The sequence below is a fragment of the Scyliorhinus canicula genome, chromosome 4 (genome assembly GCF_902713615.1).
Source record: "Scyliorhinus canicula chromosome 4, sScyCan1.1, whole genome shotgun sequence".
Classification (NCBI taxonomy): Eukaryota; Metazoa; Chordata; class Chondrichthyes; order Carcharhiniformes; family Scyliorhinidae; genus Scyliorhinus; species Scyliorhinus canicula.
Genome location: NC_052149.1, coordinates 116,902,636 through 116,920,526, shown reverse-complemented (window position 1 = coordinate 116,920,526; position 17,891 = coordinate 116,902,636). Strand labels below are relative to the sequence as shown.

The 17,891-nt window shown below is 53.8% G+C and overlaps 1 protein-coding gene across 5 annotated transcripts in view; it reads right to left on the bottom strand.

Annotated features, from left to right (window-relative positions):
- Positions 1 to 17,891, bottom strand: part of LOC119964910 (protein FAM163A-like) — a 237,678-nt gene that overhangs the window by 29,865 nt on the left and 189,922 nt on the right. For 3 of the 5 annotated variants that reach the window (XM_038795015.1, XM_038795013.1, XM_038795014.1), the window contains one exon: positions 11,585 to 11,704. The exons of 1 other annotated variant lie outside the window; for it this stretch is intronic. The gene's annotated coding sequence lies outside the window, so the exon portion shown is untranslated. Of the gene's footprint in view, positions 1 to 11,584; positions 11,705 to 12,028; positions 12,123 to 17,891 lie in introns of those variants that run through there. One more of the 5 variants, XM_038795016.1, reaches the window with a different exon arrangement.

The following is a 17,891-nucleotide window of genomic DNA, read 5'->3' as shown; positions in this document are numbered from 1 at the left end:
TACAGTGCAGGAAGAGGCCATTCAGCCCATTGAGTCTACACCGGCCCTTGGAAAGATCACCCTATCCACGTCCACACCTCCACCCTATCCCCGTAACCCCATCTAACCATTTTGGACAATAAGGGCAATTTATCATGGCCAATCCAACTTGCACACCTTTGGACTGTGGGAGGAAACCAGAGCACACCGGAGGAAACCCACGCAGACACGGGGAGAATGTGCAGACTCCGCACAGACAGTGACCCAAGCCGGGAATCGAACCTGGGACCCTGGTGCTGTGAAGCAACAGTGCTAACCACTGTATTTTTTTCTGATTCACTTTTGGAGCAATAGTGTAAAATAAACCACCCCTTTTCTTTTTAAGTAAATAAGGTTTCGCTGCTGGGTTAATTTAAATCTCACAACACAGGTAAGAAAATTCACACACATACAAATCCATTGTTGATGAGTGACATTCGGAAACACCTTTTAAAGCAATCATGACATCAGTGTGATCCCTTCAAACACACCCTGCTCAATGTTTACCAGTCAAACGTTCATAGATTCATAGAATTTACAGTGCAGTAGGAGGCCATTCGGCCCATTGAGTCTGCACCGGCCCTTGGAAAGAGCACCCTATTTAAGCCCTGTATCATTCCACACAAGGGCCAGGCAATGACCATCTCCAACAAAGGAGAATTTAACCATTCAGTGGCATTACCATCGCTGAATCCCCCACTATTAACATTCTGGGGGAAACTCCATTGACCGGAAACTTCACTGCCCCAGCCAGGCAAATATTGCGGCTACAAGAGCAATTCATTGGCTGGGAATTCTGTGGTGAATAAATCACCTCCTGACTCCCCAAAATCTGCAAATTCCCCTCCAAGTCACACTCCGCCCTGCATATATTGTCATTCTTTCATTGTCGCTGGGTCAAAATCCTGGAATTCCTTCCTTACAGCACCATTGCTGCACACTCACCACAGGGACTATAGTGGCTCAAGGCGGCAGCTCACCATCACCTTCTCAAGGGCAATAAATATTGCTCCGGCCAATGATGTCCATATGTCTTGAATGAGTATATTATTAAGGAAAATGTAGTGTAACCAAATTCAGACTAAAGTTGTCTACCCAGCCCCATCATCACCATCCAGTGTCTCCAGATTACAGACTCAGTTTCTTTCAGTTTTTGACTGGAGGTGACTGTATATTTTGTGCGGCCACATAGTGCTGGGCAGTCAGGTAATTGGGGCGGGATTCTCCAAAGCCGCGCCGGTTGGGAGAATCGCCGGCCACGCCATTATATCGCGCGACACCGGTCCGACGCCGTCCCGCCATTCTCCTAACCGGCGGGAACGGCCCCGTCGAGGTCGGCGCCCCAGCTATTCAGCAGCCCGGATGGGCCGAAGTCCCGACGGCGTGACCCCAGATCACGCCTTCGCCGTTCACACCTGGTAAATAAAATCGTCAGCCAGTCGGGCTGGCTGACGATGAGGAGCAAGGAGGTGAACGGCCCCTGTCCCAGAGTTTCTGCAGACACGGCCGGTGGTAGAAGGATGGGGACGACTTCTCCGAGAACGCTGTCGCCAATCGTGGGAGGCGGGGGGTTAAGGAGGATGCCTGTGTGGCAGGCTTCAGACATGCCCGGGGGGGGGGTGGTGGGGGGGGGGGGGGGGGGGGGGGGGGAAAGAGGAGGATGCCTGTGTGGGAGGTGTCAGACATGCCCAGGGGAGGGGGTAGGGGAAGAGCAGGATTCCTGCGTGGAAGGCTTCAAACATGCCCGGGGGAGGGGAGGGGAGGGGGTGGGGTGTGGTAGTATGACTAGAGGTACTACTGTACCTAGCAATGCTGAGACACCATTGGTGGAGAAGGCTCGCTGCTCATTGGCCCAATGGTATGCAACACTAGTCACCCATTGGTTAGGATTGTAAGGTAGCTCCGCCCAGTAAGGCGGGGTATAAGAGCCCGTGTATCCCCCACAGCTTCCTTTCTGTACCTGAGCTGCTGGGGGAAACATCTTGTCGATTAAAGCCTTCAGTTCGGACTACAACCTCGTTTCTGTGGTCATTGTTAGTGCATCATGGGGGAAGAGAAGGATGCCTTTGTGGAAGGCATCAGACATGCCCGGGTGAGGGGAGGTGGAGGGTGGAGGGAAGAGCAGGATGCCTTCGTGGAAGGCTGCAGACATGCCCGGGGGAGGGGGGGGGGGGGGGGGGGGGGGCGGTGGGAAGAGGAGGAGGTCGCCTATCCGCGGGTTCCACATGTCAGCCACCCTGCTATGGCAGGAGGGTGACGAGGACACGTTTTCAAGGTGCCATCTCGCTGATGGGCAGAGGCGACTGGCGCACCAGTGAGGAGGACTGGCCAGTGGACGCAGACAGTGACCAGGGGTTAGGCTGGCTGCGTGTCTGCAGCGAGACCAGGCACACATTGGTGGAGAAGGTGTCTCAGCATTGCTAGGTACAGTAGTACCTCTACCCCCCCCCCCCCCCCCCCAACCACCACCACCCTCCTGCAGGTCACCATGAATGCTAACCAGACAGCGATGTTCACCACAGTGGTTGGAGAGGCTGCACGGCAGGTGGCCATCCGGCAGAGTAGACTGCGATGGCTCAGAGTGGCTGCGGCTGCTGCTGAGGGGATGGCCGTAGAGGGCCTCGTCGTCGCCGTGCAGGCTGCAGGCGCTCACGGCTGGAATGTCCAGGAGGATGCTGAGGGGAACATTCACCAACAGATCGTCGGGAATGCACAGGATGCGGGCACTGATATCGATGGTGTGCAGGGGGGGAGGAGGAAGAGGGGAAGCCAGTGCTGGTGGTGCCAGGGTGCCACAGGCGCCCAGTGAGGCTCAGGGTTTACCATGACTGAATGTCCTTCGAGGCCCTACCAGACAGGGCATGCAGGAGGAGACTACGGTTCAGCAGGGAGAGAGTCGCACATATATGCCACCTCGTGGCGCACCTCACACCACGTGGAAAGAGAGGAGGACAGGCTATACTGGTGTCCGTCAAGGTGACGGTGGCCCTAAACATTTATGCAACCGGTTCTTTCCAGGCACCGAGCGGGGACCTATCCGGGATCTCACAGGCATCGGGCCACAGGTGCATCCCGACCGTGACCGACGCCTTATACGCCATCGCTGACAGGTACATTCAATTTCCCGAGGACCGCGCACAGCAGGAAGCACGGGCATGTGGATTCGCCAACGTGGCCGGGATACCAATGGTCCAGGTGTCAACGATGGAGTGCACGTCCCCATGCACCCGCCTGCAGAAAACAGGGAAGTGTTCATGAACAGGAAGGGCACATACTCGAACATTCAGGTGGCCTGCGACCCCCACATGAGGATCATGCACGTGTGCGCACAGTACCCCGGGAGTATGCATGACACCTATATTCTGGCACAGTCGTTCATCCCCACAATGTTCGAGGGATGACCTCCCCCCGGTTGAGGGGCTGGCTGCTGGGCGACAGGGGTTATCCGTTGAAGTCATGGTTGATGACGCCAATACGGAGGCCTCAGACCAATGCGGAAACACGATACAACGAGGCCCATGCAGCAACCAGGGGTGTGATGGAGCAGTGCTTCGGCCTGCTGAAAATGCGATTCAGGTGCCTGGACCGCTCCGGAGGGGCCCTGCAGTACCACCCCGACAGGGTCGGTCACATAGTTGTGGTCTGCGGTGCGCTGCACAACATAGCTGTGGTAATCCACCACTGTGTAAATATATGTGTGCCTGTATTAGGGAATGTACAGCAGTACCTGTATTACAGGTTTGTCGGTAGCCCCTGCCAGCTAGCTCCGCCCACAGGGAGAAGTATAAATATTCATGAATTCTCCTGAGCTGCCATTCTACCAGCTGCAGTCGAAGGATAAACATCTCACGGTAATAAATCCTCTCTTGTACCGATTCGAGTCTTTATGTGCAATTGATAGCGTATCAATAGCCATGCAGAGGGGAAATGCCCTGGTGGAGGAGGCACAGGGAGAACCCAATGGCAGCGGAGAAACTGCAAATGAGGAGGAGGAGGATGACGTGCATCAGGGTGGGGGGGGGGGGGGGGGGGGGGGGCGGCACAGACATGACCCGGGTGTGGTTATGGCCGGGAGGCTGCACGACGGCACCATCAAGGACAGCGGGCACGCAACACGTTGGTGGCCGCACGGTTCACACACTGCGGGGGAGGGATTCGCTGAACACTGGCACTTGCACCGCCAATCGTGCACACGGGCACCACCCAGCACCCACCCCCCCCCCCCCTCCCCCCTGCACCTCTGCACCACGTACACCGCACCAATTTCACATCACCTTGCGACTGCAGCACTACGGGATTGCACTACATTAATGATTGTGTAAGCGGGTGTGATCAGTGCCATGTTGAATGATGACAGCCTGCTCTGCGATGAGCTGTGAGCTCAGATTCATAGAACATAGAACATAGAACAGTACAGCACAGAACAGGCCCTTCGGCCCTCGATGTTGTGCCGAGCAATGATCACCCTACTTAAACCCACGTAACCCGAATACCCGTAACCCAACAATCCCCCCCATTAACCTTACACTACGGGCAATTTAGCATGGCCAATCCACCTAACCCGCACATCTTTGGACTGTGGGAGGAAGTCTGACTCATGGCAATAGCCGAACCCTTCACCTCGTTGGTCACTGTATTTGTCACGGACACTCCATCACATGCCCATGTGGGGTAGCTGGCGTCGGTGTGCCGAGGATGATGAAGTTCAGTTGGGGGGGGGAGGGAACGTACACCCCGCAACACCATTGCACCGAATGTAAACCCCAGCGCCACTCGGTCACCCTCACGAGCCCCCTGGCACCGGACATAGCACAGAGTCCTCAAAATTCAGTTTAACACTGACTTTAATTGTGACGTTCACAGATAGATGCCCTAGTCCCTACAACTAAACTGTGCCCTGCACCCGTGCCAACTAACTATGTGTCTAGCTTCTGTGCCTTACGGGCCCACTATGCCTAGGTGTATCCCCAGGAGTGGAGGGGGACTGCTGAGAATCCCGCCCTGCGATGTGGCTCCCTGTCTGCACGCGTTTCCTGGGGCGGCCCGGCTTTGATGGGCCTGGCTGCTCAGCGGGCATGCTGGATGCTGTGGTGCCTCCCGTCCTGCCCGCTGCTCACCAGATGCGCCAAGGATGGAACGGGGGGAGGAAACGGGACGGGCCCCAGAACTCCTCCTCCCTCGGGGAGCCGGGTGGCCCCCGGGCCTCATTGTGGGACGGAGGTGCGATTGCCAGTCCTGGAGGCCTGCAGCGGTGTCGACCAGGGTCCGAGCGTTCGCAGCGACGGAGCCCAAGGAGTACGACATCCCTGTCAGGGACTGTGCAACCTCTACCTGTGAGTGTGCTACGCCATCCAGCATGTGCGCCAGGTGTCCTGGCTCATGCCTCTCGGCGATGGACTGCTGGGATTGTGCCATGGCCTGCTGAGACTGTGCCATGGCATGCTGGGACTGTGCTATGGCCTGCTGAGACTGGGCCAGACCCCGGAGCACGGCAGCAATTTGCTGTTGGCTCTGGGAGATGGCTGCCTGTGAGAGGGCAGCCCTCTCCTGGGCCACAGATGACATGTGCACATGAAGCCCAATGCCTTGCAGAACATGACCGATGACCAAAACCGTTTCCACCATTGCCTCCAATGCGGACGCCACCCGTGTGGTGTTGGCCTGGGTGGCTGCGATGAGCGGCACCACTCCCTGCTCCTGGACGCGGATGGACTCCTCCAACTGCGTCTGCAGCTGCTGGAAGACGGCCGTCATCCCGTTATTGTGTCCCTGGGTCTCCATATGCATCGGGTCTCTGGGTGGGTCCAGTAATTCCAGGAACCTGGGAACCATCTGGGCGGCAGCTGGGTGCTGGGCCTGGGCTGCCCTCCGACTGTCCAGGCCCTTGGCTGCTCCAACCTCCACCTGCTGTACCGGCCCGGCTGTGTGGTGAGCACCAGTCCGTGACCCAGGAGCCTCATCACTTATGTGCCCAACCGAGGTGAGTCTATCTGGAATGGTGGATGTTGTGGGTGACAACAGTGCCGTAAACTCAAGGTCCTCATCTGTCCGGAGGTTTGGTGTGTCCTGGGCCGACTCTTGGACCGAAGCAAGGCGCACGCGGCCCATATCATGTTCCGTGCCCGGTGTGTCCGTCGACTGGCCGTCCTCTGTGCGTCACTGTCCACAGTCCCCGTCCTCTCTCCGTCACTGTCCTGGCTCATGGCCCTATCTTTGTGCAACTCACGGCCATCACTGTCCTGACTGTCCGTCCTGTGTCCCTCGGTGTTGTCTCTGTCTGTCCTCTGTGCGTCCCCCTCCAGTGCCCTGGACTGAGAGGATGGCCCTCCAGTACGTCTTCCTTCCATCCTCTGATGTGCGTCCCTGGGTGCGGCTGAGCCTCCGGCTGGACGGCTGGGTCTTGTCCGAGACGACCCTGGATGATTGGCCTCTGGCCCTGGGAACACAATGATGCGGGGTTCATTAGACACGCTGGGCCGGGTGTACGGTGGACGAGGGGGCAGAGTGGGCAGAGTGTGAGGGGGGAGGGGGGAGGGGATGGAGGGGGCAGTGTGATGGGGGATGACGGGCTGGGGGGGGGGGGGTGGTAGCCATGCAGTGTTATCTCACTTGCTTCTGCGCCTCCGACCTGGCATGCCGCTACCTCCCGGGTCCAGGGTCCTCTGCTCATCTACGGTTAGGGGGTGCAGCACAGGTGACCCCCCTCCGGTTCTTATACGCTCACGGTGGTTGTGAGCAGTCTTATCCTGTGGGGGGAGGTTAGATTAAGCATCACAATTAGGCGGTTATCGTCAGGGCGTGCAGATGTAGGCTACATTATTGCTGGGTTCAGGGACAGTTGGAGCCACGCCATTCCATCTCTCAAGGGGGTTGTGCTGCTCATGTGGGTCGTGTACAACATTGTGCCCCTGAGCCCCCCACACCACCCTGCGTGTCTGGGGGCGGTGTGTGGGGGGGGGGGGGGGTTGCTGTGAGACGTAGTTGGGGTGGGGGGGGGGGAGGGTTGGGTGTGACCCAGGGGCACTCTCGGGGCACTTACCCTGGCAGCCCTTGTGAGGTCATGGAGCTTCTTCCTGCATTGCTCCCCAGAGCGGGGGGTGTGCCCCACAGCACTGACCGCGGTGCCAACCTCATGCCAGCCGCGCCTCACACTGCTTGATGGTTGGCGATGCCCACATCTTGGGCAGAGGATGGCCCTGCGTTCTTCCACCTCATCCAGCAAGGTGTCCAGGTCTGTGGCACAGAACCGTGGGAGCGGCTTGTCGGGGCTCAGCCATCACGTCGTCTTGGGTCTTGTGCGCGGATCGCGCACTTTACATTCAAAATTGACAGAAATCTTTGGATCCTCACTGTCTACAGGTGATGTTCCGGAGGACTGGAGAATAGCCAATATTGTTCCTTTGTTTAAGAAGAGATGTTTATCATTAAAAACATGTTAGATGACCAAAAGCTTGGTCAAAATGGGAGATTTTAGGGAACATCTTAAAAGGAGAGGGAGAAATGGAGAGAGAGGGAAAGAGAGGGAGAGAGAAAGGGGAGAAGCAGGAGAGGGGGGGGGGGGAGAGAGGGGGGGGAGGAGTGGGGGGAGAAGGAATTGGTGGATGTTGAGTCTGGAGAAGGGTGTGTAGATAGCCCGGGTCACATTGAGATCTAAAAAGACGAGGTGTTGGGTGTCTTGAAAAATATTACGGTAGATAAGTCCCCAGGGCCTGATGGGATCTACCCCAGAATACTGAAGGAGGCTAGAGAGAAAATTGCTGAGGCCTTGACAAAAATCTTTGAATCCTCACTGACTTCAGTTGATGTCACGGAGGACTGGAGAATAGCCAATGTTGTTTTTTTGTTTAAGAAGGGTAGCAAGGATAATCCATGGAACTACAGGCCGGTGAGCCTTACGTCAGTGGTAGGGAAATTACTGGAGAGAATTCTTCGAGACAGGATCTACTCCCATTTGGAAGCAAATGAACGTAATAGTGAGAGCCAGCATGGTTTTGTGAAGGGGAGGTCGTGCCTCACTAACTTGATAGAGTTTTTCCAAGAGGTCACAAAGATGATTGATGCAGGTAGGGCAGTGGATGTTGTCTATATGGACTTCAGTAAGGCCTTTGACAAGGTCCCTCATGGTAGACTGGTACAAAGGTGAAGTCACACGGGATCAGGGGTGAGCTGGCAAGGTGGATACAGAACTGGTTAGGTCATAGAAGGCAGAGAGTAGCAATGGAAGGATGCTTTTCAAATTTGAGGGCTGTGACTAGTGGTGTTCTGCAGGGATCAGTACTGGCACCTTTGCTGTTCGTAGTATATATAAATGATTTGGAGGAAAATGTAACTGGTCTGATTAGTAAGTTTGCAGACGACATAAAGGTTGGTGGAATTGCGGATATCGATGAAGACTGTCAGAGGATACAGCAGGATTTAGATCGTTTGGAGACTTGGGCGGAGAGATGGCAGATGGAGTTTAATCCAGACAAATGCGAGGTAATGCATTTTGGAAGGTTTAATGCAGGTAGGGAATATACAGTGAATGGTAGAACTCTCAAGAGTATTGAAAGTCAGAGAAATCTAGGTGTACAGGTCCACAGGTCACTGAAAGGGGCAACACAGGTGGAGAAGGTAGTGAAGAAGGCATACAGCATGTTTGCCTTCATTGGCCGAGGCATTGAGTATAAGAATTGGCAAGTCATGTTGCAGCTGTATAGAACCTTAGTTAGGCCACACTTGGAGTATCGTGTTCAATTCTGGTCGCCACACTACCAGAAGGATGTGGAGGCTTTAGAGAGGGTGCAGAAGAGATTTACCAGGATGTTGCCTGGTCTGGAGGGTATTAGCTATGAGGAGCGGTTGAATAAACTCGGTTTGTTCTCACTGGAACTACAGAGGTTGAGGGGCGACCTGATAGAGGTCTACAAAATTATGAGGGGCATAGACAGAGTGGATACTCAGAGGCTTTTCCCCAGGGTAGAGGGGTCAATTACTAGGGGGCATAGGTTTAAGGTGCGAGGAGCAAGGTTTCGAGGAGATGTACGAGGCAAGTTTTTTACACAGAGGGTAGTGGGTGCCTGGAACTCGCTGCTGGAGGAGGTGGTGGAAGCAGGGACGATAGTGACATTTAAGGGGCATCTGGACAATTACATGAATAAGATGGGAATAGAGGGATATGGACCCAGAAAGTGTAGAAGATTTTAATTTAGACGGGCAGCATGGTCAGCGCAGGCTTGGAGGGCCGAAGGGCCTGTTCCTGTGCTGTACTTTTCTTTGTTCTTTGTTCTTGTTCTTATGACGGTGCGTGGTGTCAGTCGGACATCACGCGATGACGACGCTGCTTTTGCGCCATGCCCCCTGAGTTCCGTGGGGACCCGCTGCTAGCCCATTTTCAGGCCCTGAATTGCTCGTGGCCGTGGCTGTTTGGCGCCATTGTGAAACGCAACGGCGTTCACGATGGTGCGGGGACTCTGCCGCATTATCGGAGAATACCGCCCCACCTTTCACTGTTTGGTGAGCCTTGCTTCATTCATCTTCTTCAGGGATGAGTAAGTCTAAGTAATGAAACCACAATGTTTACAAACATCAACCACATACAGTGCTGTCAATTTCCAGCTCAGCACTTCAAAATCACGCAGGCATGAAGGGGTGTCATTGAAATGCGGTTAACTCTCTCTGTTGTGGTTGATGTTCGTAAACATTGTAGTTTCAGCACTTAGACTTACTCATTCATGAAGAAGATGAATGAAGCAAGGCTAACAACTGTTTTGTGGAAGCTGTTAATCACAGCCCATGACTAGAAAGGAATGGCTTGCAGCTAATGGATATGTGGGGTTTAAACTCAGGTCACAGCTGTTCTCCTTCCAGGAAAGGACATGTGGCGCTTCGAGGTAAGTGTTACAGATGTAATTTTGTTCACTGCCCCTGTCTGGACTGCTCTCTAGCATCCAGATAGGAGTTTCTTTTCTGGAAGTCCCTGGGGGAGTTGGGGGGGGGGGGGGGGGAGTTCCTCTAGTTAGGGGATCCCTGTGGAGCATTCATTTAGTTAGGGGATCCCTGTGGAGCATTCATTTAGCTAGGGGGTCCCTGTGGGGGGGGGGGGGGGGGGTTCATTAAGTTAGTGGGTTCTGGGGGGGGGGCTCCTTTAGTTAAGAGGTCTCTGGTGGACTCTCCCTAGTTAAGAGGTCTCTGGGAGGGTCCCTCTCATTAGGGGTCTCTGTGGGAGGTTCCTTTAGTTAGGGAGTCTCTGTGGGGCGTCCCTTTTGTTAGAAGATCCTGGAGGGGTTCCCTAGTTAGGGGGTCCCTTGGCTATCCTCCATTTTAGGGGGTTTCTGGGGTGAGGGGATGGTTGGGGGGGGGTCTGATAGGGGAAGGGTGGGCTGGCAGTGCATTGTGGGGGAGTGGTGGGTGTTGGACTTTGGGGGCAGCTCCCTCGAGGAGTTACGCCGTTGGCCCACTGCGAGGACCACCACATCAGGTTCACGTTTGGTGGTACCTGGTGTAATCCACAGCCCACGTGATTCCCAGCCTAGAGGGCCGGAGAATCGCGAGGGCCTGGAGAATCTGGTGCCGGGCTTGCCAAGTGGATGCAAATTGGTCATTAGGACCCATTTGCACACATTTACATTCTCCCACTGGCGTGCGGGTGCGACCCTGATTTTTCCTGGACATCCAATTGCCGCTGCTTCGGGGACCCTGCTGCAGGCGGCGGGCAACGGAGAATTTAGCCCAGTCTAAATTGTTGTTCTTTTTACAGTTGGTATTCTTGCGAATTGTCCTGATGAGTGAAAGGCAAAAAGCTTTGACACAAAATGTATCTTTTTTCAGCAATATTCAAGTTCTGTACCACCTACCGACAATTGCTGCTGCAATTTGTTATTAAGTTAATAGCCAGGCGTTAGGATGTAAAATTTTTACTGATCCCACTGTTCCTCTCTCTGTCTATCCCATTCTCATGTGTTCCTAGACATCGCAACATGTCCGTTTTTCCTGTTTCTTCCTCGACCATCTGGTATTAAGACGGTGATTAATATGAGAGCTTGGTCATGTGGAAAATGTCTCATTTGGTATCACTGATTCTTGCTGAGGTTGACAGCAAGTGCCTTTGCTGCTTTTGACTCCTTCTGCCATCAAACATGGGGAAGATCGGGTTGCTGCTGACTACAGTGTTGTTCACCCTCTCACTCTCCCTCTAAATCTCATGCCCCCTTAATGAACTGCAAAACCCCGAGCCAAACACTAAAAGATCAACCGAGAGTTGGCATAGATTAGGCTGTCAGCCCAGCAGTGGAGGCTTGAGCTGGCTGGCTGGCGAAAACATTTCAATAAAATCCGTATCACTGAGCTCTTGGTCTCTTGCTACACATCACTGAAAGAATCAGGGCTTTACCTCCAATCAGGGGGGGAATGTCATGGGCATTTTGTTTACTACAGGAAAGCACCAGTTATACAACACTCCCATCAACAGCACATTGCAAACTGAACAAAGGATTGACGTGATGGGGTTATAATGCATGGCCTGTATTCTCAGCTTTCTGCACAAAATTGTGTATAGCAGGAAAAATGTAGAGGGGCCAGCACTCACATTAGAATAGTTGATGTTGCGTCTTGTTTCTTTTCACATGAGGCTCTTTAGTTGTATATTTTGAATGCAGACGGACTGTGTATCCTTCTCTCTCTCTCTCTCTCTTTTTCACTCCAGTCCCTGAAAGATAAACAATTCATGGTCAGTGTTTGAACTCGTCCAGTGTCACCTGCACATGATGGATGACAGTGTTGTACGTCGTCAGAAACATCCATTTAAAGGGAAACATTCTCTCAGGCATCAAGTCACCTCCGATACACTCCATAATGTCAACTTGATTGAGCCAACTAGACAAAGACGTGCCTTGTTTAGCACAGAGTGACCTCCAGAAATGAATAGCCTCAGTTGAAATTTTGCATTTAAAGACACACCATCTATCATATTTGTTTGCGTATCGAGACAGGGCAGAACAGAAGAGAACATTTGACAGCAGTAGCCACTCACAGAGCATGTGATGTCTGGCTGTTTGATCGTTGCTTGCAATCATCATTTAAAATCATAGTAAGTGCTGAGAAATAGGAGAAAAAGAATCTGTGCACAAGGGTTGCCAACTCTGGCTTTATGTATTCCTGGAGATTTCATCAAATGACATTTGATCACATGACCGCTGATGTGATACTTAATCACATGACAGTTGATGACGGTATTAACTGCAATGACAAACAGCAGACTGCTTTGACAGAAACTACATTGATACCAATAACTGCAGCTAAAGATTTCATCGTATTTCATGATTTTTTGCATGGCAGCAAGTTTTAATGATCCTGTGGAGACCAACAAACCAAACAATCCAAATTTACTGAATGACCCCAATGAAAACCGATGGACAATATTTCACTTTTTACAACTTGTAGTTTAAGAGTCAAATCAAAGTCAATATAAACTAAACATGAATGCACAGACACACCATGGTCAGTATACATTGCAAATTATACATTAAATACATATAAGAAAGATAGATCTCACGGATCTACTGAGCAGTTCACTCAGCACATATGACACCAATTTCAGCCTCAAAGCCCTTCAAAGCTCGAAACTTCCTCTGGTAGAATTCCAGCTCTTTTTATTCAAGGGTTTAGCCGCCGAATTTCATCTGACAACAGCTCCCACCCAACCACTGGCTCAGCCTTCAACATGATGGCACACATTTCCAGAACAAGATTGATGGCATGGATCGACCAACATTACCTTTATTTGAACACACAGTGATAGCTGTATGTACTTTATGGCTGAGCCTGAGCAGTCAGTCTCTTTCAGTTACAGGAACCCTTGGCTGATCCTGGATCCAGCCTTCATTTTCTTCAACATGCTATACTGCATCATTAGATGATCTGATCTTGGATGACTCTGAGTATTTTACCTGGTTTCAGTATCCCTAGAAATCAGTTTCCCTTTTGGTTGGGGGCTTGACTCAAAAAATACAAGCTTTGAAACAAAGGCCAGTGCACCCAACAGAACATTTGAGGCGGGATTCTCCCGAATCGGCGCGATGGCCCGACTCCGGCATCAAAAACGGCGTGAACCACTCCGGCGTCAGACCGACCGGAAGTAGCGGAATTCTCCGTACTTCCGTGGTGCCGGAGGATTTGGCACCGCGCCAGTTGGTGCCGAAGGGACTGCACGAGTTAGCGCATGCGCAGAACCGTTGGCGAGGTTCCGCGCATGCGCATACCAGTGGCTTCTTCGCGCCGGCCATGGCGGAGCCCTACAGGGGCCGGTGCGGAAGGAAGTGCCCCCATGGCACAGACCCACCCGCAGATTGGTGGGCCCTGACCGTGAGGACCCCCCGCCCCCGGGGTCAGATCCCCCCGCGAGGACCGCACCAGCCGATTTACCTGCCAGGTCCCGCCGTGTGGGATCATGTCCAATCCACGCCGGCGGGACTGGCCAAAAACGGGCGGCCGCTTGGCCCATTGGGGCCCGGATAATTGCCGGGGGAGCTGCTGCCAACGGCCCCCGACTGGCGTGGCATGATCCCTGCCCCCGCCCGAAAAGCGCCGCCGGAGAATATGGCAGCCGGCGTCGGAGCGGCGGGGTGGGATTCGCGTCACCCCCCCGGGGATTCTCCGACCCCTGGTGGTCGGGGACAGGGAAGGGTGACACCTTGGCACTCCTTCTGGCACCTGGACCCCTTAGCACTGCCAGCCTTGGGTGACACTGCCAGCCTTGGGTGACTCTGCCAGGATGCCTGGGTGCCACTGCCAAGGTGTCTGAGGCACTGCCAGGGTGCCAGGTTGGCAGTTTCAGGGTGCCCAGCTGCCAGGTTGTCACTGGTAGGGCTTGGGCCTGGGGGTAGGGTCTTGCCTAGTAGAGGGTGGGAGTTCCTGGGGGCCTCCCCAAGTGAAGGGGGCTCATTAAAGCAGGAGGGGCTGAAGGGGGAAGGGAAGATTGAGGCTGCCGGACAAAATGTCGCCCAGATCCGTGAGGAACCTTTCCTCAAAGTGATGCCTCGGAGGGAGCATCTCCCGAAGGACAATGGAAATCAGCAAAGTGCCGTTGGATAACAGGATGTTTCTCGGTTATGCAGCCGCTGAGAAACACCGTGCCGTTCAGAACACTTTAACTTTAGCCTGCTGAATCGCGCCTAATGTTTCCAGGTGATTTTCATTGGCCACAATGTGCTCACAACAAATAATGAATGATGAATTCCAAATAAGGTGGAAACCAGCAGGGTTCAGAAGGTGCAGCTCAGCTGCAGCCAGGACAGGGATGTGCCAAACTGCACATCATAGATCTGAGCAATCAACAGCAGTGCTCGAAAGATCAATCGCCCGTTCCAGGATGCACCCCACCCAAGCAGAAGAGCTGTCAATCCTCCTGTATACCAGTACATGAAATAATTCAATTAACATTGCAACATAACATTGATGTGAACGACATTGAAAATTAGGCTAATATTTACAGTTCTGTGTGAATACAGCCAATGCTGCACCCTTCAATGGTGAACAGAGAAATGTTCATCTACTCCTGTCTCGTGTCCTCTTTGCTCGTAGGATTGCTGAACGCTTTTGCGTTACAGAGAAAAAGCAAGATGTAGTCCTGGCTATAAAGTCAGCACACACTCTAAATGACGAAACTAATGGGAGAGAGATTGATGCTGTGAATGTCCGTGTACAGCATGTGTGGAGCAGGGATTGTTTTAAGAGTGAGCTCCATTACAATCTTTGTTTTTGATCCAGATGTGAAATTTGCAGGCGTATTTCCCACAGTCCACAGTGCAAGCGAAACCATACTATTAAACGTTAGGGTTGTAATTGTCCAGAAGAACTTCTAAGTGTGGTAGCGAGCAGGAATTGTTGCGAACTTCCTGGCGCTTGGCCCAGTGAGGCCGGCAACACAATTCATCTTTAATTGGTCCACTTAACGAGGCCTCATGGGCTTTTCAGCGCAAATGAAGCTCGGCAGCTGATTCTCCGGCACCGTGCTCCCCAGCCCCCCGCTAACTAGATCGAGCAGCGTTTAAGCTGCACTTGCTCAGCCAACCCCAGCCAGCTCGCAATAATGGTCCCCAGCAGATCAGCCCCAAGTTTCGGGGATGCTGACCTGGGGAGGCTCCTGGACGCGGTGGATGCCAGGAGGGATGTCCTGTTCCATCTCCTGACTCCGAGGAGAATACCTTGGAGGAGAGCTCCAGGTATGCCACTGTAGTCGCGACACAGCTGTCCTTCCCACCCCCCACCAGCGCAGATACACACACCTTGGTGGGACATTTTAGTACGATGGATGGAAAGGCTTCGGGGGCACAATCAATGAGCACCATTCTGCTGGTGATGCACATCAGGTGGAGGCAGGAACCTCCAGGAGAGACAGCAGTCGGAGGTCTGCTGGATCCCAGGACCCAGCTGGGTCCCAGCCTGATGCTGTCCCTCTGGAACCGAGTCGCCCGGGGCTGGTAGGATGATAATGACCAACCTGATCGTTCAGAGGGAGATGCCAACGTCGCTCCAGCAGATCCATAGCAAATCGGAGGAGTCCCAGAGGCTCGGGGCCCAGGTGATGGCGTTGGCAATGAGTGACACCGAGGTCAACACTGCTAGGGTGGCAACCGCAGTGGAAATCCTGGTGCATGACATCGGCACTATTAGTGAAGGTGCCCAAGGCACTGCGCAGTCGGTGATGGGTCTTGGCAGGATGTCCGACTCGCTGGGGGGTTTCACCCAGCAGCAGTGTCATGTGAGAGTACCTTTAAGAAATGAGTGTTTATTACAGCAGTGATGTCAGAGAGTGGGTGGAGCGGGGCTGTCTGTCAGCTTTTTACTTTCACTTTAGGCTTTTTGCCGCAGGGTGGGTTTAGTTTCATTTTAGTTTTGGAGAAGCTGAAATCACAGCAGGATGTGTGTGAATCTCTGCAAGCTTCTGAATGTTTATTTGGGGTTTTCAAAGAGGTAACTGTTCTCAGTAGTGAATTTAAACCTGATGTGCTTCTGTTAAAAGGTGTTTTTTAAGTCTTATGGATGTTAAAAGGAAAGTAAGGATTACTTAGTGTTGTACTCTTTGGGGGTTGTATTTGAATTAATGGTTGCTAAGATGTTCACTGAATGTTTTAAAAAGGTTAACTTGAGTTCATGGAATAAACATTGGGTGTGATTCTCCGCTCCCCAGGCCGGGTGGGAGAATCACGGGAGGGCTGCTCTGACACCCCCCGCGATTCTCCCACCCCCCCCCCGCCGTTTTCCACGGCGACCCGTGATTCTCTGGCCTGGATGGGCCAAGCGGCCTGCCGTTCCTGACCTGTTCACGCCGGCAGCAACCACACCTGCAAACACATCTCTAAGGAGACGCACTCTTTCCCCTCCGCTGCCCCGCAAGATCAAGCTGCCACGTCTTGCCGGGCAGTGGAGGGGAAGATGGCAACCACGCATGCGCGGGTTGGCGCTGGTCAACCTGCGCATGCGTGGCTGACGTCACTAAGGCACCGCCGGCCGCGTCATTATCGGCGCGCCGCCTTGACGCCAGCATCTAGGCCCGGCGGCCGAGTTCCACAAAACGCCACTCCTAGCCCCTGGGGAGGGAGAATTGGGGTGAGGAGTGGCCTCCGACTCCGTTGTGAAACACTCCGGGTTTCACAACGGTGTCGGCCGTTGCGGAGAATTCAGCCCATTGTTTTGTTTCAAAAAATACTTTTTCGATTTCTGCTATACCACACCTGTAGAGTGGGCCATGTGATCCCCATACCGCAATCTATTGAAAGGTATAGGTCAGGTGAACTCCATGATACACTTTGGGGTTCTCTAAACTCTGGCCCATGGCAGCAGGCTGACCTTGATGAAGTAAAACAGGACATATCGCACTCTCAGATGGGCATTGCTGAGGCGCTGCAGAGCACGGCCCAGTTAGTGAGGAGCATCGCCGACGGCGTTGACACGATGGGGCAACCATGGGGAACCGCCAGGGCTGCAGGGCCAGATGATGCAGAGGCAGCCGGGGTTCAAACCAGCTGCCCCGCCATCCCAAGGTGAACCCCAGGGCCCTATGCGCACCGCACAGGAGGAGAGGGTGCTGGGTGCCAAGCTGGACCTGTCCTACGGAGTGGCAACAGTGGCTACCAGCTCCTCCGTGTTCAAACCCCTCTGATGAGCTCGTGTCGCACAATCAGCACACAGGACAGGCTGGCACGGCTGTGCACATGCTACCGACAAGTGAGCTGCGGCCCTCAGGCCCCAGAGCCCCCAGAGCACACACCAGGGTCATCGAGGGCCACGGGACGAGGTAAGCAGCTGGCTGCCTCCACCTCAGACGTGCATCCTGGGGAAACACTAAGACATGGCGGGAGGGCTAAGAGGGCCAAGCACGTTGAGGACCACTGAGGGAACTGGGGAAGGGGGAGGGGTGGAAGGGTAGGTGGGGAGGGGGGATGGGTGTTCGGGGGAATTGGGGGGGGGCAGCACCATTGGGAATGGGGTTTGTACAGCACATTAAACACCTTTTCGCAAAACCATTATGATGCCTCCGTCACTTCCTTCTGCAATGCGGGCTGATCTCCGGACTCTTCGCCCATCTCCCCTGTGCCCCTCCCCCCATGGCAGCCCACTCCCTGCAGAGGATCCCCAAACCCTGCCGAGCGCTGGCGTGGCATGCCCAGCGCTCCCAGGCTCCCCACAGAAGCCCTTTTGCTAGGTTCACGTTTTTCGAAAGGAGTACAAATCGGTGGCAGCGTGACCACTTGCTAGGGAGGCTGCTGAATGATGGAAGGCCGTTGGATATGGGGTGGCTCCCGTTAATTGTATGGAAATGGGACTTAAGTGGTTATAAGTGGTTTCTCGCCACGTTGCGGCGCAATCCCGATTACGCCTACAGTAGCGCGCCG